This window comes from Martes martes (assembly GCF_963455335.1).
Source record: "Martes martes genome assembly, chromosome: 7".
NCBI lineage: Eukaryota > Metazoa > Chordata > Mammalia > Carnivora > Mustelidae > Martes > Martes martes.
In genome coordinates, this window is record NC_137894.1 from 29,748,682 (window position 1) to 29,773,634 (window position 24,953).

Consider the following 24,953-nt stretch of genomic DNA (forward strand, 5'->3'; position numbering starts at 1 on the left):
ATGTTTTTGCTTTTAAACTACATTTCTGGGTGCCTGGGTGGCTCATCGGGTTAAGCCATTGCCTTCAGCTCAGGTCGTGATCTCAGGGTCCTGGGATCAAGTCCCGCATCAGGCTCTCTGCTCGGCAGGGAGCCTGCTTCCCTCTCTCTCTCTCTGCCTGCCTCTCTGCCTACTTGTGATCTCTCTCTCTCTGTCAAATAAATAAATAAAATCTTTAAACTATGTTTCTAAGTACACAGAAAAAAGAGTCTGGAGGGACACATATTGAACTAGTTAGCAGTGTTTAGTCCTGGGGAGGAAGAGATGGTGGGAAAGGCTCACAGTTCAAAGCTCTAAATGCTTTGGGGTTGTTGGATAGGTAGGTAGAGACACACAGAGAACATTACCTTACTGGTCTGAAAAATGACTCCACTCGCCATGGGAAAACATCCCATGTCCCCAGCGTTGCAAGATGCAGAAAGAGGACATTCCAAGCCCTCCACTGTCTGGCCCAGTCTTATCCCTGTTGCCCCCACCTCCACCACACACCCCAAGCACTCTGGCTTCCAAGCTCGTGAAACAATTTTCTATTCTCAGTTCTTTTCACAGCTCCAGGCCTGTCTCACAGTTCTGTTCACAGGCACAGAAGCCTGGACGGCCCCACCCCATGACCTCCTCAGCTGGGACTCTGCTATCAGAGAGCCACAAGGGGGGGACAGCAAGGACCCTGAGACCACTCTCAATGGCTTTCGGGGGAACCTCCAGGTCTCCTGATTGTGACCTGAGCAGGCTCCCCCCCACACCCGGCTCCAGGACATCTGTCATAGGCACTGGAGGCAGCTGAGCTAAAGGAGCCAAAGTGGGCCCAGCAGGGAGGACTCGCCAGAAGAAGAGGGGGACTAAGGGCTTCAGACAACTAGCATTGTCAGATTTAGCAAAAATTGTACAGCCAATGCACTACTGGGGATATACTTATGCTAAAATATGATTTGTTTTCTGTCTGAAGCTGTAATTTAACTGGACATTCTCTATATTTTTCTGGCAAGCCTAGCCCACAACCCATCCCACCTTTGGGGCTGAAAGCCTCCAGCTGGGGTGCCCAGGGGCAGCAGAGAAATGCCAAGTGGACTGAAAATGAGCTGGGCTGCTCCTGGGGCCTGGGGGAGCACCTTGGGCCCCCCCCCCCGGGAGTCCTGCCAGGAGCTGGGGCCTTCTGGGGGAAGAGTTGTCACTCAGGGAAGCACAAACACAAGGCTGGTACAGCAGCTCTGGCAGAGAGAAGCCAGAGTGACAGCACAGGGACCCCCACAGACGCAGAAGCTACCAGAGCTGAGGTATTTAGCAAGTGTGCGCAGGGAAAGGATGCTGAACAGACCACAGCTAGCAAGGGTGTCAGAGAACAATTGGGCTTGCAGAATTATATGTCCTAGGGCCTCTCGGTGCCCCCCAGCTCCCCCAGGAGGCACTACTGTGGCCAGAGCCTTCGAACCCCACATGCATCCCATACCATCGCCCCTACTGGGGGCTCACTCACCAAGGCCCAGCCTGCTTCCCACTCCCAGAGCCCTCCCATCCAACAAAGAGGCACGAGACAGTGGGAGCCCCCTTGCTCTCCCCCTACCTGGGTCAGACGGCGCCGGGAGGCAAACAGATCAGTCTCTGGGGCCCGGGGAGCAGCAGCCTCTCAGTTGCAGTCCCAGCATGCACTGCAGTGGAGAGCAGGAAGGTTAGTGCCGCTAAGAGGGGCTTCGGCTGCTGAACCAGGATGGCCGGCGTCTGCCTTCCCACTGCCCACAACACCCCCCTCCGCAAGCTCCCAGAAGGACCCCCCACCATCCATGCTGGTCCCCTGGCCCAGCCTGCGCATCTCTGGCTGGCTGATCCCTCCTCCCTGGAGGAGGGCTCCCTGACCCTCTCTTTGATTTCAGGGTGCCCCTCCATCACACCATCCTCGGTCCTCCTCCAATACGTGGACACAGCTGCTGTTTCCTGTCCTCCCCTCCTCCGCCTGGGCCGCCTGACCCACATGAGTTTCCATCACCCTCTATATATGCCCCCCAGTGGCGCCCCACCCCGGCCTCCTCCCTCCCTAGCGCCAGCCACACCACCACCCTGCTGCTCCCTCTGTCCAGGGGGGCCCCCCACCTCCTCCTGATCCTCACAGGCCTGGCTCCTTCTCCTGATCCAGGTTCAGCTCAAGGCACCTCCTCAGAAAAGCCCTCCCTGACCTCCATGTGCATGTCACACGACCCTGATTGACTGATCTGTCATTCGGGTTTTCCTGTCTCAGCAATCTCACGGAGAGCTTTTTTCCCAGGCAGGTTAATTGAGCTATAATTTACCTAGAGTAAAATTTACTCTTTCTAGTGCACAGTTCTGAGTTTTGACAGCTGCACACACAGCAGCCGTGTAACCACTACCACAATCAAGACAGAGAACAATTCTCTCACAAATCTCCATGTGTCCCTTTGCTGCCAGCTCCCAGCCAACCCCGGCCCCTAACAACCACTGATCTCTTTTCCATCTCTGTAGTTTTGCCTTTTCCAGAATGTCAGACAAACAGAATCATCTCCATGTAGCCTTTTGAGTCTGGCTTTATTCACATAGCATATAATGCATTTGCGATTTACCTTCGTTGTTTCTTTGTTATTCCCAGTTTCATTCTTTTTTTATTGCTGAGCAGTATTCAATTGTTCATCCATTTACTAGCTGAAGGACATCTGGGTTCCTTCCAGCTTGTGGTGACTATGAATAAAGCCGCTATCAATATTCACGTACAGGTTTTTACGTGAACATAGGTTGTTACTTCTCTTGGGTAAATACCTAGCAGTAGGATTGCTGGGTTATATGGTAAACATATTTTTAACTGTATAAGAAACTGCCAAACTGTTTTTTTGTTTGTTTTTTGTTGGTTTGTTTGTCTTTTGCCAAACCGTTTTCTAAAGTGGCTATACCATTTTACATTCCCTACAGCAACCCACTAGAGTTGTAGTTTGCTCTGTATCCTCACCTGGACTTGGCATTGCGCATTTTGTTGACGTCAGTGTAATAGACACGCAGTGGTGGCTCCCTGGTTTTAATTTTTCATGTACCTGATTTATTGTTTTCCTACCATCTCTATTTGAAATTATCATCTTAATTCAATTATTTATCTATTTTCCATTTCCCCTATCATATGTGAGCACAAGGACCTTGATGTCTACTCGCCCAGCACTTAGCATAGTATATGGTGCTGGAGGAGGATGATGATGGTGATGATAGGGATAATCGTGATGATAATGGTGATGGTGGTGATGATGGTGATGGTGGTGGTGATGATGGTGATGGTGATGATGGTGGTGGTGATGATAGGGATGATGGTGATGGTGGTAATAGTAATGGTGGTGATGATAATGATGGTGATGGTGGCGGTGGCGGCTGCAGTGCTGAGGGTTAACATTTACAGAGCACTTATCATGTGCCCAGCACTGTTCTGAGTACTTCACAGTACTCAGAGAGTACCGAGAGATAGATACTCTCAATATCTCCATTTTAAGAAGAGAAAACTGAGGCAGAGGGAAGTACTTAGCCCAAGGTCACATTGCTGATGAGGGGCCAAGCCAAGTTTCAATCCCAGGTGTTCTGGAATCAGACCCCACAGTTGTAATCAGAACACTCCATGGCCCACAGCGGCCACATTTGCTGAAGGCATGAAAGCCTGGAAGAAAGGCAGTATCTTCCCACTCCCTCTCATGGAAAGGGTATGCTCTTGGGCTTGGGCTCATAGCCAATGTGCCATAGACTGAGTGTGGGTGTTCCCTCCACCCCCAAATTCATATGTTGAAACCGAAGCCCAATGTAATGGTATTTGGAGGTGAGGCTTTGGAGGAGTGGATTAGGTCATGAAGGTCTCATGAATCTCAGGAATGGGATTAGCACCCTTACAAAAGAGACCCCGGAGAGATTCTCTGGTCCCCTGTGCCATATGAGGACACATGGAAAGATGGCTGTCTGTGAACCAGGAAGTGAGCCCTCACTAGACATCAACTCTGCTAGCACCTTGATCTCAGGCTTCCCAGCCTCCAGAACTGTGAGAAATGAACTTCTGTTGTTTATAAGCCACCCTAGACTGTGGTGTTTGGTTCGAGCAGCCCAAATGGACTAAGACACAGCAGCTTCTGGGTGTCTCCTCTTGGATTTTCTCCCTCCAAAACTGAACTCACACTCACTCTCATTCCTGCTTCTCCTCTTGAGAAATTCATTTGATGGGATGGTGTTGGTATCAAAAGCAGTCAACAGGGTAAGGAGGGAGGAAAGGCTGAGTCAAACCTAGAGCCGGGTGGGTGGAGGCCTTGGACCTGGGCCTGCCAAGGGGCTTGTTCACCCATAGGGACTCTTCCTCAAAGCTTTTCCCATCAGGCCCTCCTAGACACTCTGGGCTTCCCCCACCTCAGCCACCTCAGGTGGAAAGGATGAACAGCAAGTTATGGCCTTGGCTCTTCTGAAACCCTGGCTCTGAGAGTGGTCCCACCACACCCCTCGTAAGAGGAGTTTACTGGTCGCTGAACGTCTGGGTGCATTTCCTATGTGCCCTCCTCATCCCAGCACCATGTCCCCTTTCCTCAGCCTCCTTACAGTTAACAGAGGCTACATGAGAAGTTCTGGCCAATGGGTTGTAAACAGAAGTGATATGTGCCATTCCTGGGCCAAAGGCATTTAAGAACACAGTGCGACTCTACCATTTCTTCCTCTTTGCCACGGTGACTGAAAGAGACCACATGTTCCAGATGCAGCAGCTGCGAGATGGTGGAGCTTCTGTCAGTCTGGGTCCCTGCACTACTGTATAGACCAGAGTCTACCACCCTCCCTGTTTCCCACACTGGACATGTAATGGGAGGTCAGACTGTAAAGAAAGGAAGGAAGGATACGGGAACCTCTGTTGTGCTAAATCACCGAGAGTTCCCAGAGAACCTGTTAGTGCAGCACAACCCTGCCAACCCTACTGCATCCCCCCTGGCCACCCGGGGCTCGTGACCTTGACATATTTGGTTTGAGAACATGTTTGGATGACATTCTGATTTGAGAGAACCAAGCTCCATTTGCGAGCCCCAAAATAACTAGGATTTCAGTGGGGGACAGAAGTATGTCAATCCCCAATTTCAAGTGTTCCCTAGCCACAGGGAAAAGGGGGAAATTTCAGGCCCTGTAGCTAGGGAACACTTGAAATTGTCCAGCAGGACAATTCCCACCTGGAGAAGGGAGGTGTGAGCAGAGGCAAGTGGTAGAATCTCCACGAGAATTGGGACCTTGGCCTATGTTTAAGGGCTTGAAATTGACGTTAGGGGTTGCTTGAGTAGCTCAGTTGTTAAGCATCTGCCTTCGGCTCAGGTCATGATCCCAGGGTCCTGGGATTGAGCCCTGCATCGGCCTCCCTGCTTGGCAGGAAGCCTGCTTCTCCCTCTCCCACTCCCCCTGCTTGTGTTCCCTCTCTGTGTCTCTCCCTGTCAAATAAATAAATAAAATCTTTTTAAAAAGAAAAAAGAAATTGACTTTAGAACAAAGGCTGGGGCATCCTCAGAGCTTTACCCCTGGCTCAGGTCTGGGATCAGCTTTAGAAAGGCCCTGGGGCCCCCTACTTGTCTGTCCTGGATTGCCAAGAGGACCTTGGAGCCACAAACAAGAGCAAGCTGCAAGCTGAATTATGCATTTATATTTTGAACTTATTGGCACTTCACTTTGGCAATTATCACCTTAAATGTTGTGCACTCCTGCGGGACAACACAGGGAACAGGGAGAAAAGGCAGCCCCTCAAGATAACAGCGGGCTCTGGCAGGCAACCCAAGGGGACAGCCCCTGATGTCCATAAATGCCCCCTGTGATGTCTCATTTTAGAAAGTAAGATTTGTCTGTAGAGGATTATACTGCCTCCTGTACACCCCCTCCTCAGAAAAAAAAAAAAATGGGTACCATATAGCTTCCTTGCCACTGTTAGAAAGACTTCCCCTTGGGGTGCCTGGGTGACTCAGTGGGTTAAAGCCTCTGCCTTCGGCTCAGGTCATGATACCAGGGTCCTGGGATCGAGGCCCGCATCGGGCTCTCTGCTTGGCGGGGAGCCTGCTTCCTCCTCTATCTCTCTCTGCCTGCCTCTCTGGCTACCTGTGATCTCTGTCTGTCAAATAAATAAATAAAATCTTAAAAAAAAAAGAAAGAAAGAAAGAAAGACTTCCCCTGTAAGGGCAAACTTGAAAAGTTTCTTATGTATGAGTGTTGATGCTGGTGTCAGTATGTGCATCCAAAGGCTGGTCTGGCTTTGAACTTGGGCCAAGTTAGCTGGAAATCAGAGTGTGGCATTGCACCCTGCAGAGGTCCTGGGGTGTACTGCAGGAGGGGGCTTGGGTTGAAGGTTGGGGGAGATGTTGAAGAAACCCCAGGGACAAAGCCAGGCTTGGCGGAACCTGAGGACAGGCCCGGTGGAACCCTGGGGACCCGGGGACCAGGCTTCCCAAAAGTAGTCATAAAGAATCCTCTCTCGAAGGTTTTGGGGTGGGGGTCTCTGTGTCATCTGGCGTAACTGTCCCCTGGGAAGCACTGAAGCAAGTCCTGCCATTATTGGGTTCAAGATAAACAGGTGTTCCTGACAACCATGCAACTGAAAACAAAATCCTACAAGCAACAGGCAGTGACTGTTCCATATTCACCTGGGAGTTTATTCTGATGGTGAGAAATCTATAACGGTAAGTTTGGTCAGTTTGGCAAGCAATTTTTAACTGGGTGCAGACCTGAAGTTTTAGCTCAGTCTGAACCCCGTGCACAGACCCTCACAGCCAGGGATTTGCTTGGATAGGCTCATGGGAAGAAACTGTGCCCAGAATCTGCTGTGCTTTCTGCTTTTGTTTCCTATGGGCAAGTTTCCTGGCCAATGATGCTGAGAATGACTCATCCCACGGTCAGGGATCCGGTGATGGCTATGGCTAGAGGGGAGAGCTGGCTGGGCTGAGGTCAGCTCAGAACCAACCCCCACCCCCCCGTCAAAAATACACCTGAGCATCTCCATTCGGGGAGGAAGGAGTTTTAGATCGGGCTGTTATGGTCTGGTTCTCGGAGACCGGATAATGTTGGGATGAATGCATGGGCTTGCAGAAAATGCCTGACTAGAACTGCTTGGGGGAGGACTCCCTGAGTGCAACATTGAATTGTTCTCCCCTGAATGGTTTTTGCTGACTGATTGGTCTTTAATTCACTGTCTATCGAGGGCTTGGGGGCTGAAAACGGAGGACAGAGGTTCAAAGGCAAGTGCTGGAAGAAGTTCCTCAGAGAACTGAGGAAGAGCTGGCACAGGAGTGAGGTGACAGGTGGGAGGAAGTTGCAGGGGAAGGAGGAGGGAAAGAGAGGCACACAGACACAGGTGAAGGTAAACGCCTGCCATCACCGTCATCAGGCTCATCCCAGAGAGCATCCGAGGATACCCTCATGGGCTAAGCACTTCCTATGCGCTAACACATTTAATCTCCACCAAAACCCTGTGAGGTGGGTACTGTGATGGTCCACATTTTCAGAATGGGGAAACTGAGGCACAGAGCGGTGTAAGTAATGGGGCTGTATGTGCAACCCAGGCAGTCTGGTTCCCGCACTTGTCCTAAGAGTCCCTGATGAAACTGGGCTGGTCAGATGAGAAGCGAATGAAAGGCTTCTCAACGCTGTTCGTGGGAATTCTGTCTGGGTGGGTCAGATCTGAGGTGTCAGGTGGCGGGGGCGGGGGGGAACCTTTCTGTCACTTACTGCTGTGCCACATTGAGCAAGTTACTTAACCTCTTTGAGTCAGTTCCTTGCCCGTAAGACATGCTTCATACGGTAGTCAAGAGTACAGAGTGCGCATGCGCGGTCTGCGTCTGTACTGTATGTGCGGAGAACGGATACTCCACACCCCCTCCCGCTCCGCGCAGCCGCAGTACAGATGGCCCGCCTCCAGAACTTGAAGCACGTACGTGTGTGCACACATGTATTAATCTGTGCTGTGCCCCTGCATGCATTTCCTCCCCAATCCTGTCCCCAGCTCAGGGCGGTGGTGGCACCAGCCACACAGGCCCCAGCCTCACACCCAGGCATCACTCTGAAGCCCTTTCTCTCTCTCTCATCCTCACATCTTCTCACCATGAGCAGCCAATCCTTGAATATTTCCCAAACTCACCTTCTCCCTAATATTCCCCTACCCCTCCCACCTCCTGCCCGGTGCAAAGGTCTCAGCTGCTTCCTTCCCTGGCTTGCTGTCCCCCTCCACCCACCCTCTGCACAGTGGCAATCAGAGCGACCTTTCCCAGTCCCCAATCTGACCTCCGCTTAAAACCGTTCCAGGAAGCCTGGCCAAGCAGGATGTGAAACTCAGAAGCTCTGAGGAGAAGTCTGACAGATTTGACTAAATAAAGATCTAAAGCTTCTATACGGCCAAAGAGACCATAAACCAAGTTAAAAAGACAAACAGCAGACTAGGGAAAATATTTCCGACACACAAAACAGACAAAAAGTTTGAAAATTCCTAATATACTAAAAGCTCCTTTATATCAATAAGAAAAAGAAAAAATAAGAAAGAAAAATGGGCAAAGGATATGAACAGTCAATTCACAGAGGAGGAAATACAAATGGTCCCCGACCGCATGAGAAGGTGCTCAGCCTCGCTGTGGAGAAGGCGAGTGTTGAAACCACAGCAAGACGCTTTCCTGGATGAGTACGAATTAAAAAGCTTGATAATGTTCAGCGTGGAGGACGGTGTGAGGAAATGGCCAGCTGCAGCTACCAAGGGTAGGAGCATAAACTGGCCAAACCTTCTGGAAGAGCACTGTGGCAGTTTCTATCCAAATGTAATAAATGTACCCTTCAGCTGGGCAATTCCACATCTGGAAATCTATCCTACACAAATGTTTACCCATGTCAGCAAGATATATATACAAGGATGGTCACTGAAGCATCATTTGCAAGAGGGAAAGATTGAAGATGATCTACGTATTCCATCCACCCAGGACTAGTTACATAAATTACACTCCAGCCAAACAAGGGAGTATTAGGCAACCATCAAAAGGGACACCATCAATCTGTGTCCTGTGACACTGACAGGTGCCCACAGCACACCGGAAAGTGAAAAAGGGAAGTTGTAGAGTAATGTGCATAAGATGATTCTACTTCTTTTTTTCACAAAGTAATATACAGGGCACCTGGTTGGCTCAGTCGGGGGAGCGTGTGACCCTTGATCTTGGGGTTGTGAGTTCGAGTCCCATGTTGGGTATAGAGATTACTTAAAGATAAAATCTGAAAAAAAAATTAACAGACAACAAATATATTTGCAAAGCACAGAAAAAAGTTCTGGAAGGAGGCACACCAGACCAACAACAGTGAGATCTTAGAAGAACAAGATTTAAGGGCAAAGAGGGAACTTCCATACTTAAAAGGACACATGTCTACTATTTCAATGTTTTTGCATGAGCAAATAATAAAAAAGAAAAAATACCCCATTCCATGCTCCCTCACAGGCTGTAGGGCAAAGTTCTCAGTGTTGCACCCAAGGTCAGTCAGGACATGGTCCTTTTGTGTCTGCAGCCTGGGATCTCCCCTTGACCTGTTCTTAAGTCTAGACAGAGCCAGATCCCTTGCATGTCCCCCAGACAGCCTCTGGGTCTTTGTCTGTATGGTTCCCTCTTCTTGGCATGTCCTCCCCGGCCTCTGGGCCTCATCTTTCAAGTTGCTGCTCATGTGTCACCACCTTCTGGAAACTCTCCCTCAACACTCTGCCTTCATGCCTCCTCGCATGGCCATAGTGATGACCAATGGTCGGGAAGCCACACGGTGTATCTGTGTCTTTACTGTGTGCTTTCCCCTGTGTTGACTGCTCAGATCCTCAGAGCAACCCCAGGTAGGTTTGTCATCACCTCACTGAACAGATGAGGAAACTGAGGCATGAAGCAATTCCAGTCATCAGTAGAGCCAGTGAGTAGAGCTGGGGAGAGGGACATGAAGAGTGTCTCCACGAGCATGGGATGTGTCTTGTTCTTGCCCACCACAGCCTAGGCCCAGGGAAGTCTGCTGGGGCCACCGGCCAGCCCCCCATCCTCCCCAGCCAGGGCTCCAGGAAGCATCTGGCCAGCCATGGGGCTGGTTTCCTCAGGGCCCGGGAGCAGAACCATGTGGGACTAGCAGGCCCAGGACAGCTGAGGAAAGGGTAGAGTTTGTAGAGGTGCAGCCGCTTGTAAGGCAAGTCCCCCACTACCTCCTGTGCACCTACTCTGTGCCAGGCCCTGGGGGTATCTGGCCTGGGAAGCGGGCCACACAGTTGCCTTCCACACAGTTGCCAAGTCAGACACAGGAAAGCCAGGAGCCTTGGGGGGAGGATGCAGGAGAGAGCTGCAGGGTGGTGTAGGGGAGGGTGGTGGGTGACTTCTGATGGCAGTGACAGCAGACAGGGTGTCTCCATGAAGGAAGTGGCATTTGGGCCCAGCCTGGAAAGAGGAAGGGGTTTGGGCAGATGGAGTTGGGGAGAGGAGCTCCAGGGGGCTGGAACAGCTTGAACAAGGGCCTGGGGGTGGGAAAGCGTGGGGAGGGCTGGGGAAGAGTCACTGGTTCTGGCTGGAGGACACAGGGAGGAGGGAGGAGGGATGTGGCAGTGGATGGGGAGGGAGGCCTGGTGGGAGGAGGGAAGGCTTGGAGAGAAAGAGGGAAAGAGGGGAGCTGCCCAGAGGCAAGGAGGGGGTAATCTGGAAGAGTGGCTTGGCCTAGGTTTTGAGCTTGTCGGGCTAGCAGTGAGTCGGCCTAGTTCCTGACCTTGCTTGGTTCCCTCCCCAGTAAAGTACTCCCGGATTCAGGGAGACCGTGGTTTAGGGAGGGGGAGCTCGGGGCCTGAGGACAGAGGGCTGACTCCCTGGGGCTGTCTCCTGTGTAGTGTGAACTTGGGTGTGTACACCGTCACCAAGAGTTTCCAAGTGCCATCCTGTGTTTACACTGGAGATGATGTGATTTCAGACCCTCTAACCTTGAAGACAGATGAGAGGAAGAGCCCCACAATCTTGGCAGGTCCCTGCCTCAAGTTCCCCCTGTAAGTGGTGGGCCATGGGCTGGGTAGTTTCTCTAGGCCTGGTTTCCCAGAAAGGAGAGAAGAAGGGAGGTGGGGAAGAGGAGGAGTCTGGAGGAATCTCGTGGAATCAGGAGAAGGGAGGAGCAGGGGTGAAGGAAGCAGGAGAGCCTCCTTCCTGGGGCTCGTCCCCTAACCAGCTGGGGCCCTTGGCCTCCCTGACTCCTCACGCCCCAGCAGCCGGTGTGACCAGCCCCTCTAGGGCAAGTTCATTCCCAGGCAGGTGCACAGGAACAGTGGTGTGCGGGCCTGGAGGCCCGCAGGCTCTGGGAGCTCGCCCTACCAATCGAGTGCGGGCTGATCAACTTTCATTCCGTCTCTGCACACCTGTTTCCTCTTGGATGAAATGGATAAAAATACTGTCCCTATAAGGTAGCATTATCAGTGTCCCCCAGCCTTCTGGGCCTCCCCCACCTCAGCTCGGATTGCGCAGTGCCTGTTTGCTCGTCACCTCCCCCACCAGCCTTGTGGGCAGGGACCACATCTGACTCATCTTGGCCATTCCAGAGACTAGGGTGGGGCCTGGCGCAGGAATCCTGCCCACAGGCAGGAGAGCTGGCAGCGAGGACTGGCGAGCTGGCAGCGAGGATGGACAAACAGGGCCTTTCACCCTTCCCACCCCAGCACCGGGTGAGTTACTCTGTTCACATACCGACGACAAAGCTGGGCTGTGTGGGACTGGGATCAGGGCTCCATCTAGGACTGGGATCAAGGTCCAGTCTGTCCAGGATCAAGGCTCAGTGTGGGGAAGTTTTCTCTGCCTCCCCACCATGAAGGGCACAGGATTCTCCCCAGCTTTACCCACTGCTTGAAAACCACAGGTTCTGCCCTTCGGGTGCGGGGCCCTGTCTTCCGGGTCCTCATTATGCCCACCCCCTACCCTGGCACAGCCCGTCCTACACTCCACCCCACACAGCTATGCTGGGATTCCCATATTCCCTTTACCCTAGCCCCCAACTGACCCCAGCAGAAGTGGCCCAAGGCAAGAAGTACTTCCTTGCCTTCCTAACTGGCCTTCAGAAACACAGCAAGGATGGGCATCCTTCTGGCATAGATGCATTCCCAGATCAAGGAGAAGCGGTTTTCGGGTTATCTCAGATTTCTCAATTATCCACCCCACGGCTCCACTCCATTAGCCCAGAGAGAGCCAACAGAGGTAAACCAAGGTCTGGCTAAACATGCAGGGAAAGGTGTCCACTGGACCATGCAATGAGATGTGATACCCAAAATGCCCCCACCACTCCCAGTGCCTGAAATCCCTCCTTCACGCTCCTTGCTTTAAGCCACTTTTGCCAAACGCCCTCTGAAACCTCCGTTCTGGGTCAGTGTTCAGCTCTGAGTGCGGGGACTGTTGGATCACTCAGTCCTGGGTGACTCAGGCCCAGCCCAGGCCGGGCACCCGCAGAATTCAGAAGTGGGAGCAGAAGCAGGGGCCACCCTGGGTGGGCAGCAGAGCTGGGCTTACTTCCAAGAACGGGGGCTGCACCCACCCCCTGCAGCCAAGCCCCCCACCATCTCTGTCTGCTGCTCCCAAGCAGAGGGTCAAGTTGGTTTGCTGGCAAGACACATGGTTCTCATTTTAATTAATTAAAGAAAAATCTAATCACTGCATTAAACTTCTCATTACTCCACTTGAATACCCGTTAAGTAAATTTAATTACCAGAGGATTGGGTTTCCCAGCCTCTTTCATTAGCTTCTGATAAGATGAAAAGGGGAGACGGAGAGGGGAGGGAAACAGAACAATGTCCCTCCCGACCCACGGAGGGCAGGGTGGCACTGTACCAGGTCTGCCGTGGTCAAGCTTGGGTGTCTCCCCAGGAAGAGGCTCAGCCTGGGACCTGGAGGAGTCCCTCCCACCCAGCTGCCCTTAGGAAGGGGAAAGCCTAGCACTCAGCTGAAGGCTTCTACCAAGGCCACTCTTGGCTGTTTATAATTTATACCCCACCACCTTCTAAAAGAATTAGAGGCTGCTGAGAACAGCACAAGCCGAAAAATAAGAAAAGAAGTCAGAAGAAGGAAAAAATGAAAGAGAAGAAGCCAGAGGGAAGGCTCCTGAACAACTCTATGCCAGAACCCTGAACATTTAGGAGACATGGGCCGCAAACCAGCCGTGAGCTTCCTAGCAGCCAGAGTAAAGAGAGCAACACACTTTGGCACGGCTGCTGGAACCCACAGGGTACTCATGAAGAAGGAAGTGTACACTGGCCCTTGGCCTTTCTGTCTGGAGAAAGGGTGGAGCTGGAGGAAGGACTAAAAGAGAGAAACATGGGCTGGAGCAGTGAGTAGAGGCTTCCCAGAGAGGGCGGGACCTACACAGGCCCTAAAGAGAGGATGGGGTAGAGGGCAAGAAAGGGCACAGCAGGTGGGGAACCACGTGGCTGAGGTTGAAAGGAAAAACAAAGAACAATTAGAGGAGAAGACACAAGGGGCAGAGGGAGGACAGGGAGGCCTGGGGTGGAAAAGGCTTCTCGAAAGGAGGGGATGAAGGTCCACCCCATCACCAGACCCCAAGCCGGGCAGCCCAGCGCCCCAGGGTGGAAGGGACTGGTCCTGTTGGTTGGGGCAGAAGGAGCCAATTCAGAGAAGGCAGCTGGCCAGGGGCCTCCAGGACGGGCCAGGTTGGGGACTTGGGTCCTACCTTCCTGTACGAGATGGTGCCTGCCCAGAGGCCCCCCACGGCCGCTGGGAGTGTGGGCTGCTTCAGCTCACGGCACCCCCATCTCCAGAGCACTGCACTCTGCCAACAAGGAGCCACTACAGGCATGGCCCACAGTCAGTGACTGAGTGGTGCAGAGGTTCCAAAGCCTGGCCACCTCATCTGGGTGGCAATCCTACAGTGTCAACTCTACCCCAGGGCCCCCCGGACCAACCCAAGGCTAGACTTTCCCTGAGACCATGACCTCATTCATTCCTGGGCTCTCATTCCTGCTCCAATTTCTTCTCTTCCTCCCTTCTCCCAAGAGCCCCCCTCAATAAGTCTCATGTTTACAAATCCTTGTCAGACTTTGCTTCTAGGGATCTTGACTGACAACACTCACTCTCCCCGTCCTTCCCCGTTTAAAGAAAACAGGATGTTCCAAATTCCCCAGGAGGGAAATGGAAAGGGAAGAGACCAAGGGTTTACAGAGTACCTGCTGGATGCCTGTGCTTCCCACACCTCACTTCAAGTAACTCTCATGGTACCCCTGTCAGGGTTCATCATCAGATAAGGAAACTGAGGCTCAGAGAGGCATAGGAATTTGCCCAAGGACACACAGCACATCTGGGATACAAGCTGTCCAAGCTGCACAGACTCCACCGATCATTTGTCACTTGCCTCTCTCAGTGGGTGACTCCTTACGCCAGCTAGACCCCAAGCTTCCTTTGGGAAACACCCTCCCCTCATTCCTGATCACATAGTTGGGGAAAGACAGACCCTGATTCCACCACTTCACGTTTCCAGGACCTGCAGATTTAGTTAAAGTGCCAGGACTATCCAAACAAGGATCCAATAGGGCGCAAGAGATCAACCCCAGGCTTTTTATTTCTTCTATCAAGAAAGAAGAAGCTGTCTCCAACCCTGACCCCAGAATTAAACCTGGAAGCATGTTGCCCCAGAAAGTGTTGGCAGACATCTTGTGACCATGTCAGGTGAAATGTTCCTAGGAGTAGAGTCATCACCCAGCAAAAGAAGCGGAGAAACACAGACAGGAAACAGGTCCTGGTCACATTGTTCGAACCACTGAATCAAACCCTGTCTGAAACCCAACCTATCTCTAGACCCTGCAGTAACCTGAGCTCATAATTTTATTTTATTAAAACCTGTTTTGGGCTACATGCAACCAAGGGAATTCTGACAGACACAGTGTTCAGAAAGGTATCCTTCCTATTCCAGAGACCAATAAGTCTTAGCTGACTATCCCCAGAAGCCAGGGAGTGAACAGAGAGGGGATGCCACCTACCGTGACTGCTACTGTGCCCCTCTGAGTCCTAAAGCTTGCAGAGTCCCCAGGCTGGGCTGAGGAGTGGGCTTGGGAGCAGGTCCAGGGGCTGCACAGGGACAGAGCCCTGTAGACGCAGGTGGGAGGCTGTATGGCCTCACAGACTCAAGGCAGCGAGGACATGGCCATGGGATCCCTGAAAAACAGGAGAAACAAGAGTGAGCAGTAGGGTTTATAGGGGGACAGAGGGGCTCGTGGACATGGGGGTGGGGCAGAAGGCAGCTACCCTGTGGCAAAGGTGAGACCAAAACCAGCCAAGTTCTTCTTCATTTCCTCATACCTTGCCTCTTATTTCCCCTATTCACTGCACCCTGCACCCCGGCCCCGTACCTCTCCCTCCCCTGTGACACTTCCAGGCTGCAGAAAAGCAACTGTAAGAGGGATTCCCTCTAACAGGAAGGGAGACGTCGGGGGCAGGTGTGGCCAGAATCCCTGGGATGCCAGCCCAAGTGTGCCTGCTGGTGGGGAGAGGTCTTCGCCCTCGTGCTGCGGGATCACTTCTCCCGGCTCCTCTCCTAGCGGTGCCCAGAGCTGGCTTAGGGCCCGAGGCACACAGAGCAGGGCAAGATGAGGAAGGCAGCCATCTCCTCTGCTCTCTAGTCCAGACTTCTAAAAGAATCCTAGAGAGGACAATGCTTTCCCTGAGGGAACCAGTGAAGTTTCAGGCGGGGGCAGAGAGCAGCTCCAACAGCCCCCCAGCTGCCATCCCGCCTGAGGAATCAGGAGACCCCCCCCCAACACTCTGTCTTCATGCCAGCCTCCCTTGGGCACTGTCCCTGGCTGGGACCACCCCTCTCAGGGCCCACACTCTTGCCCAGCTTCTCTCAGAGGCCATGCTGGGACCTCTGGGGAGAGAAACGGGCATGGATATTTCAGACTCTAGATGCTACCAGAGGTCCTGGCCTGTGCAAAGTCACGAAGCCTTGTTAGGCCCTGGATGAGTCCTCTGAGCTAAGGGCTGCCAGCCTTCTTCTTCGTTCCGTAAGAAGGCATGATGACAGAGATCCCGAACCAGAGCACGTTAGGACTGATTGCATTTCTGGAAATGTCTCTAAACCAGCACAGTCCAAGAGCTTTCTGCAACAAAGGGTAGCTGAGCTGCCCAGTGTGACAGCCACTAGTCACGACTGGATTCTGCTGTGGACAGTGTGACTAAGAAACTGATTTCAAATTTTTATTTAATTACTTTTTATTTAGATCAAAATAGCCACAGGTGGCTAGTGGTAAGCAGAGGGGACAGTGCAGCTCTGGACCAAGCCTTGCCCAGCCCCTGGCCACAGCACACCAGGAACACTGAGGTCCACAGAGAGAACAAGGTCATACAGGCTCAAAGTCATACAGACAGAGTGTGTGAGTGAGTGACAGAGACACAAAGGCCAAAGCAGAGCCTCATTCCTCCAGGTCCTGGTGCCACAGCCCGCCCCCCGGGGGCCTCATGTCCTCCCCCAATGCTCATCCCTATCACCCTAGATGCCCTGCCTTTCCCACCACGCTCAGGAGTGGATCGCTGCCTCTCCCAGGGCGGGCTGTCGGGCCCCCTTGGAAGGGACCCACCTCTCGCAGCCCTGCCACTGGCTCATCCTTCCGTCCTCCCGACACAGCAGCCTCAATCAATGTCCCTGAAGTTGCCTGGGGAAATCATCCATCAGAGGGAAGGGCTCTGGGCACACAGGTGTTCACAGAAGGGCTATTTATAACAGGAAAGTACTGGAAACCGCCTAAACATCCCACAACAGAAATGACACATGACACCTCTGTTCGACGGAATATTACACAGCCGTTACAAGGAATAAACACGAGGACTGGTAGTGCCATGGAGCTCTAACGACACTGAGCAAGAAAGCGGAGAGGATGGGTGAGGGAGGGGGCCAGGCGGCAGCGGAGGCCCTCAGGCCGGACTTCCCCAGCGGCCTCTCCGAGTCATGACGGCAGCATCATGGGTGCCCCCTTCCTTTCTATTTATTTACATACTGAGTGCCCAGCATCTTCCACAGTGCTTTCTAGATACTGACCCATGTAATCTGCACAAGAAGTGTAAGAAGGAGCCATTATGATGCCCTGACTTTTTTTTTTTTTTTTTTTTGGACGAGGAAACCAAGGTGTGGGGAGATGAAACCAGTTATCTAAGGTCAAGGGCTCCTTGTACTCCCCACACGTTAGGCAAGTTTCCAGCATTGTCCTCACAGGAAAAGGGCAAGGAGGCAGAGAGGGAACAGTTGTTGCCTGAGGTGGGTGAAAATACAGGTGTGTGTGTGTATTTCCCCTTTTAAATTTCATAAAAATTCTTCTTGTGGCAATTGAAAGAAAAAAGTTCAAAGAATAAAAGGAATGCCTCAAAATGTCTTTAAAAAACAAGAAAACAAGCACACACACACACACACACAAGGAAAACATACCAAGGTCAAGCTCCTGATGCCTCCAAGAGACCTCCACTGTGAACATAATCCATCTCCCAGCAGCAGAGCTCACGTCTCCGGGCTTTTCTGCCCACTTCCTGTCGCCCGGGCCGCTCCCCCCTGCCTGGGCGAGAGCCTCCCCTCTGAGGTCAGCGGGGCAGCAGCACTGTGTGGAGGTGGACTTCAATAAACACCTCCCAGCCCCCTCCGCACAGCGCGGCAGGCCAGGGCTGACCTCGAGAGGCCTCTGCCTCCAGCCCCAGGCAGCCCCATTCCACAGGGGGAGCAACTGAGGCCTGAGGGGTGAAAGACATCAGTAGAGGTTACAAGGCTACCCAAAGGGATACACGTGTGTACACACACCCATGTGGGCGCGCATGCGTGCGTACACGCACGTGACCAATAGGTTCATGCACGTCCAGCTTCAGGTTCAGGCCCAGCCTTCTTGTTAAAGGAGCAGATGATTCCCAGCTCACCCACACATGCTCACACACACACACACAATTGTTACACCATTAACTGCTACTGTATCCACAATCGGATAATCTGCTCTTTCTCCTTTCCCTGTTTCTATGTTGTTTTTCATTTTTGTACCACGTATTTATTGAGCACTTGCTGTATGCTAGGTATATTCTAGGGCCGGAGGATTCAGTGGGGTACAAAACAGACAAGCCTGGTGCTCTCGTGGGGAAGGGGGGCACAGATGATAAGTGAATAAACAAGGAAGGTAATTGCAAGGAGCAACAAATACAATTAAGAAAATCAAGCCAGGTAACGTGAGAGCGAGGTCCTGGGGTGGGCCTAGGGTTTCCTCCAGCTGATGGGCCAGGGAAGGCCTCTGTACAGACGCCACACCTGAATTCATACCTACAGGATAAGGAACCAGTCTTGCCTTGGGCAGGAGGAGGAGAGCAGAGGCGGGCACCCGGGGTTTCTGAGGAGCAGCAGGCTGAGGCCTGGCAGGAGGTGGGCACAACTGTGAGAAATGAGGCCTCAGAGGGAGGGCAGGGCCTCGGGGGCCAAGGCCAAGGCCTTGGGCATCACCTCCCATGTGATGAAAAGTCACCAGGGAAGGGCTGTGAGGTCTTCTTCATTGTGAAAAGTTCCCTGGGGCTGCTGCGTGGAGGCTGGTTTAAAGGAGAGGGCACGGGAGCAAGGGGCCAGTGGGCTGACTGTCGCAGCTGCCAACACATGGCGACGCGGCCGGGGCCAGGTGAGGGAGGACAAGCTGGATTGGGGATGCGCGAGGGAGCAGGGCCAGCTCCTCCACAGTGGGCAGGGGCGCAGGATACGAGGGAGTGGAGGTAAGGAAAGGAACCAAGGATGACTCCTAGCTCCCACCACACACCCGTCCTGCTTTTACCACCACCCCCCATACAATTTACACGATTAGAAAATGACACCACGGATGAGCCAGTCCCACCCCCCACGCTGCCAGGGCTCACATGCCCCTGAGGCATCGGAAGTCCAATTCCGTCCTGAGCATGGCATGTGGGAAGGAGCAAGACTGAGTTCCGCCCTCAGGCCGAGAAGATTGCCCGAAGAGACGGGAGGGGCAGGGACAGGAGAAGGTGTGGGGCTGGCCCGGAGTCCTTGCTCCACCCCCTGCCAGCTGTGGGACCCTGGGTAAGTTCTCCCACACACCCAGGCTTGGCCCCCTCGTCTTCCCCACCACCTCCCACACGAGGCTGGGATGAAGGGTCCGTGGGATGAGACAGGTCAAGAACTGGCATTTATAAATATTAGCATCCTTCCCTTTTGTTTTAAAAGGGGGCCAAAAAAGCCAACTGAGGTTTAGACTGGTAAGCCCCCCATGCATTCTAATATAAATTCTAGAAGTGCTGCAAAGAACACAGGAAAGGCAATGGCAAGTTTGAGTTCACTTACCAAAGAACCCTGCAGGATACTCATGTCCCCTCTTGGTTGTTCAAAAGGATGACATGACAGCCAGGGGCAAGGCCCTCGTGACATCCTTACACAGGAGGTAGAAAGTTATGGGCCAGCTCACTCAGTGGTTAGCTAAATGACCATGTCCAAGGACGTGGGAGAGCAACTCACACTGGCTCCTTGCACGGGCAGGGGCTGGTCCTTGGTCATGCCAGAACACACTTTTGGCAGAGACTAGGATGGAACCTTAAAGGGAGGTCCAGCCTGAGAGGGGTCAACTAGAGAGGCAGCGTCCCCTGTTCAAAGCCTTCAATGAACCCTAGGAATGGGTCGCAGTATAAAAGACAGAGTTACCAGAACCTGGGTAAGCTCCATGAGTGACTCCAGGAATCACTACATAGAGTGGCCATGGACTCTGCTCATGGACTCTGTGTTCCTGGTGGCCAGGAGACGTACAGGCTGGGTAAGCCTGTTGCTTCAGCTTTGGAGACAATGCAGCCACTTCCAGAAAGCCATGCCCAAGCATCTATGTGTCTGTCTAGAAGGTCTTTGATAATGTGAAATCTGCCCTTGACAGGAAGAGGTGTGCCTGGGACCCATGTTCCCAGGGGAAGTCTCAAAAGGCCTGGTCAGGATGTTAGGTCCCTGACAACATACCTAGCATTTATGTGCCCAGAGAGCAGAGCTAAGCCCAGTGAAAGAAAAAGTTTCTAGGAAGACAGATTTCTGTCCATCATGAGGAGTAGTGAGCTCCCTGTCCCTGGGAGCATGCAAGCAGAAGTCTGGGAACCATGATGGGGATTTTGCACTAAATGGGGAAGTTGCTTTCAGCCATGTGTTTCTTTAATTCTATCAGCATGTGAATCAGGGCTAGATTGTGTGCATCAAAGTGGGTGTCACAAAGACTAAAGGGAAAGGAAGGTAATGACCATAATAATAATTATTAGTACTACATTATAGATCACTGCACATTCCCATATATTCTCTAACTGGATCTTCTGCCCATCGCAGGGCAGGATGATTAACCCCATTTACAGGATGAGGCAACTGAGGCCCAGATCAGGAAATGGGACCAGCGCAAGTTCCCATAGCACATCAGCCCCCAGATTCCTTCTACGGCCCAACACCTGGGGGGGGGTCTTCCCCTCCTGCACCCCCAGCGGTCATCCCACCACCCTTGCCCCAGAAGGAGCAGAAACCTCTCCACCACCCGGGGTTTCATCTAGCTGCCAAGACTCCTCCTTCCTGATGGTTAGAAGTTCTTTTTGCTCATCCCCTAGAACGTGGGAGGGAATCCCAGCCCAGAAGGCTTTTCCTCCCAGGCCACCCAGGCCCTGCTCCTCCATTCTCCCTGCCTCTTCCCCTAGCAAATCCAGCCCCAGCCCCATACCTGGGGTCCTTCCAACCAGACCCGCGTCCAGACCCCAGGCTTTGTCCAGGCAGTGAACTCGAGGAGGAGGGTCGCTCCACACTGGCCTCATTCTTCTCACACCTACGCAGGGGGCTTGTGAATAGGGGAACCAGAGCCCACCCTGCCAGGTACCCCTCCTGACCACCTTCCCTCTTCCTAGCCAAGAGGGGCCGAGAGAGAGGCAGAGAAGGTGTTTGGGCAGGGGAGGTTGGCGCGTCCAGAGGAGGGGACTCACGGGGCAGCCGCACCCGGCACCAGTCCTCACCACAGCATGCCCTGAGCCCTCAGGATCCTTTTACTTTCCAGGTAAAAGGGAATGAAAGCTCAGAGGGATTAAGGAGCCTGGCTAAATTCAAAATATTAAATGGAACAGAAGAAACAGCTTGTAAGTCCCAGAGTCAGAGTTTGAACCCAGGACCAGCTGAATCCAAACCCTGGCGCTTTCATGTGCCCCCAGCGGCCGGCAGGGAAGTCTCCCACGGCTCTGACCGGCAGCCTGGTGAGCAGAGGACAGGAGTGAGAGGGCAGGACAAAGGAAAGACACAGGGCAACCGGACAGATGAACTGACAAGTGGATCCTGCAGAGGCCAGAACGAGACAGCTCCGGAAGCCACCCTCGTGATCAATGAAAGCCACCAAGTGCCACTCTGCTGCCATCTGCCCCTCAAATCCAGCCCCTAGTGTTCCCTGGGTCCCTCCCGGACATCCAGGTCTGAGCAGCAGATGAAACCTGCTGCCTTAGGCATCTCCGATTCATGGAGGGTCCAGGGCCAGGCCCCTGGGGGCCACCCTGGAGGTGGGGTTGGGGGGAGGTGCGGGCAGAGGGAGTAGGGGAACCACTCCTAGCCCCGGGCAAGGCCATCTGCCCAGCTTCCACCAGCCCACGCCCAGCTAGAGGCCCTAGCGTCCAGACTGCCCACCGGGCACAGTGCACCCTCAGGCCCCATATGGCCGAGCCAGGTGTCCCCGCGCCCTGCCAGCGGCCCAGTGCAGTCTGCCTGTCCCCAGAGTGCGCAGGGTTTAAGCAACAGCCTCTCAACTGAATATTTAAGAAGGAAAATACCTTTTTTTTTTTTCAAGAGAGAGAAAGGGAGGGAGGAGGAAGCCCGCAAAGAAGGAGGAGGGAAAGAGGGAGGGAGAAACCTACCCCATCACTGCAGTCAAGGTCACAGGCATCGTTGTGGGGCGGGCGCGGGCTAGGAGCCTTTAATCTGAGAGTTCAGGCTGAGGAAACTAAGCGCTTGAAGCCGGAGTACATTACTGCCCTGAATGATCTGTCGGCTTCTATTAGGCTAAATATCTCTGTATAATGGGGAATTATCCTCTGAAAAGGCAAACTGCCGGCCTCTCCAGGGAGGGGGCGCGGCGGGAACCTCTCGTTGTCGTGAGGGTTCTCCCACGGGAGGGGGGAGGGAGGGAAGAACAGGACCAACTCAGAAAGCCGCCCCCCACCCACACCCCCTCCCCGGAAAGTCACAGTCAGCAGCTGTTTGGCGCTCCTGGCGGGTGCCGGCCTCCCTCCCGCTCTTCCTCAGACTCTGCCTCACTCCCTCCGCTTAGGAGCCTGAAAAGATGCCAGATCTGGGGTAGAGGACTGACAGTGCCTTGGTGACAGCAGGTGACCCAGGGGCAGTCCCTGAGCCTCTCTGAACCTGTCTCCCCATCTTTTAGATGGAGCTAATAAGAGCCACCTGAAGACTGTACCGGGGCAGGGCTTGAAACTGGCCCAGAGCCCAGCAGAGTGGGCACCCAGGACAATTTCACTCACGCTCTTCTGCCCACTGGTGAGGACCTCCCCCTCCAAGTCACCTCCTCCTCGTCCTCACTCCCCACCGGGCACCAGCACCTCCTCCAGGAGACACTCCCTCAAGAACCCTGCTCATGGGTACCTCCTCCAGCCAGAAACCCAGAAACCCACCTTCTGGGCTCCCCCCAGCGTCAAGCAGTTACATCCCTGTGGATAATCCAGCCCGAGGGATTCCCTCGGACCAGGGTAGCATGGCCTCCTTCTCGGACAGGGCACCTAGACCTCTGCCCAGATTTGGCAGGCTCGGAGACAGGGGCTGGGTCCCCTGGAAGGTGACACTCAGGGGAAGGCAGTAAGCACCAGGGCAGCAGAGCCAGCAAGCCAGAAATCCCAGGAACTGAGTCCATGAGAGCAAAGCGGTGGGGAGATTGTCTGCAGGACCGTTAGGGCCCAAGGCAGGGCTGGAGCTGGGTCAGAGCAGCACCAAGGTGGACCTCGGTGCTGGGTTCCCTGCAAAGGGCTGCGGTGCTGCCGGCTCAGGCCCGGAGGGCTCTTGGGATCAAGAGGGGCAGGGCTGACCTGGGAGGGGACAAGGGTCAAATGGCTTGCGCTAGGTGGGGAACAGGGCAGGAGGACTGTGAGCTGGGTGGTAGATGGTGCAGACCCTGGCTCCTCAGCATTCCCGTGCCACTCTCGGTCTGCTGGAAACCCTAGGACAGCGTGGGACCCCTCACTGCAGATACTGCCACTGCTGTTGTGGGGCACATGGCTAAGCCAGGAAGGCCGTTCTGAGGGCGATTCCAGAACCAGTGACTACATCCCAGTGGGACATCAGAAAGGAAAGCTGCCCTGAGGGCAGTTAGAGACAGCCGTGCGCTCCCACGTCCCACTATAGACCCAGAGGTCCAGCCCAGAGTCCCCACAGCAGGCGACAGCAACTTATTCCTTGATTCATTCATTGATTCATTCAGCAAATGCTCTCTAGCGCTTTCTGTGAACTGAAGGTACAAAAATTCCCAAGATCCTACATCAGGCAGTTCAGTCCTAATGGGACAAGTGCGTAGGGGGAGCCCACAGGGAGATAAGAGACAATGACTCAGGGACTGTGTAAGAGTGAGAGCCCAAGTTGCTGGGGAAACAGGGTAGGGGGGCCCCAATCCAGGGCTGGGGTTCCAGCCAGGCTTCCAGGGGAAAGGTCTTGGAGAAGGGCCTTGAGGGAAAAGGAACTGGGTTTGAAAGCAATGGCAAAGGTTTCTGCAGGCAGAGGGGTGGCCTGTGCCAATGCCCAGGGGCACAAATGACGGGTGCAGAGGGAGACAGCTCCTCTCCCCTGGGGAGGGCCTCGTGTGCAGAGACACGGTGTTAGCTCTTATCCCAAGAACCATGAGCAGCTTGAAGGATTTTTTTTTTAAGATTTTATTTATTTATTTGACAGACAGAGATCACAAGTAGGCAGAGAGGCAGGCAGAGAGAGATAGAGGAGGAAGCAGGCTCCCCGCCAAGCAGAGAGCCCGACGCGGGGCTCGATCCCAGGACCCTGGGATCATGACCGGAGCCGAAGGCAGAGGCTTTAACCCACTGAGCCACAGGCGCCCCAGCTTGAAGGATTTTAAGCAGGGCTTGACAGGCCCCAATCTGTGCTCCAGAAATATCACTGCACCTGCCCCTAGGTCAGGGATGGAGGACATGGGAGAAGGTAGGAAGCAATGAAAAGTTAGGACCGTAGCAATTAGCAGGGGAGAGGAGGTGGGCCTCAAGGTGGGCCTCAAGGTGGGCCAAGGGCTTGAAAGGAGGGGAGGGTGCAGGAGGAACTTGCCTAGTGAGGGCCGCAGTTCTAAGACCGCGGTAAGACAGCGGCAGTGTCCCACCGAGCCTGAGCAGTGCTCCTGTCCAAACCACACTGTCAAACGTTGCACACCTTTCTAAATCCCAGAGTTGCTTTGATCACACAACATTCAGGTGAGTCAGAGAAGCCAGGGATGAGTTACTTAGTTCACTAACTCAACAAAAATTCATGGAGCGCCTGCTAAGTTCCAGGCCTTGTTCTGACCTACTCCACAGAATGGAAACAGACCCAGGAGTGCTGCCCAGGAAGTTCCAGGGTCACACGGCATGGGTGTGCATCCATGGCTGTAGCCAGTCTCCAGTAATGAGAGCTGGGGTCATAGCCCAAGAGACGGAGGGGCTGCCCGGGGATGGCCACTGGCCTGGGGCACTCATGGCCTCCAGAACTTGGGAGCAAAACCTGAAGAGGAGCTGTGGAAAGGGAAGGCCTGACACTGGGGGCTGGCTCGGGGGCCGGGACAGGAATGAGCCTTGGTCTGCAGTGGGAGCACCCCTTCTTCCAAGATGGGGTGCGAAGCCAGAGAGAAAGTATGAAGTGAGAGGAGGCAGGTTCATGGTGGAAAGCACTGATCTCCTCTGCGGGCAGAAGGCTGGAAAGGGTAGGTGGGGCATAGA

At 53.6% G+C, this 24,953-nt stretch overlaps 1 protein-coding gene across 1 annotated transcript in view; it reads right to left on the bottom strand.

Annotated features, from left to right (window-relative positions):
- Positions 1 to 1,645, bottom strand: part of LINGO1 (leucine rich repeat and Ig domain containing 1) — a gene marked incomplete at its 3' end in the record, with an annotated part of 59,254 nt that extends 57,609 nt beyond the window's left edge. Inside the window, exon 1 of the mRNA XM_080808286.1 lies at positions 1,601 to 1,645. The remainder of the gene's footprint in view (positions 1 to 1,600) is intronic.
- Positions 1,646 to 24,953: the final 23,308 nt, after the last annotated feature.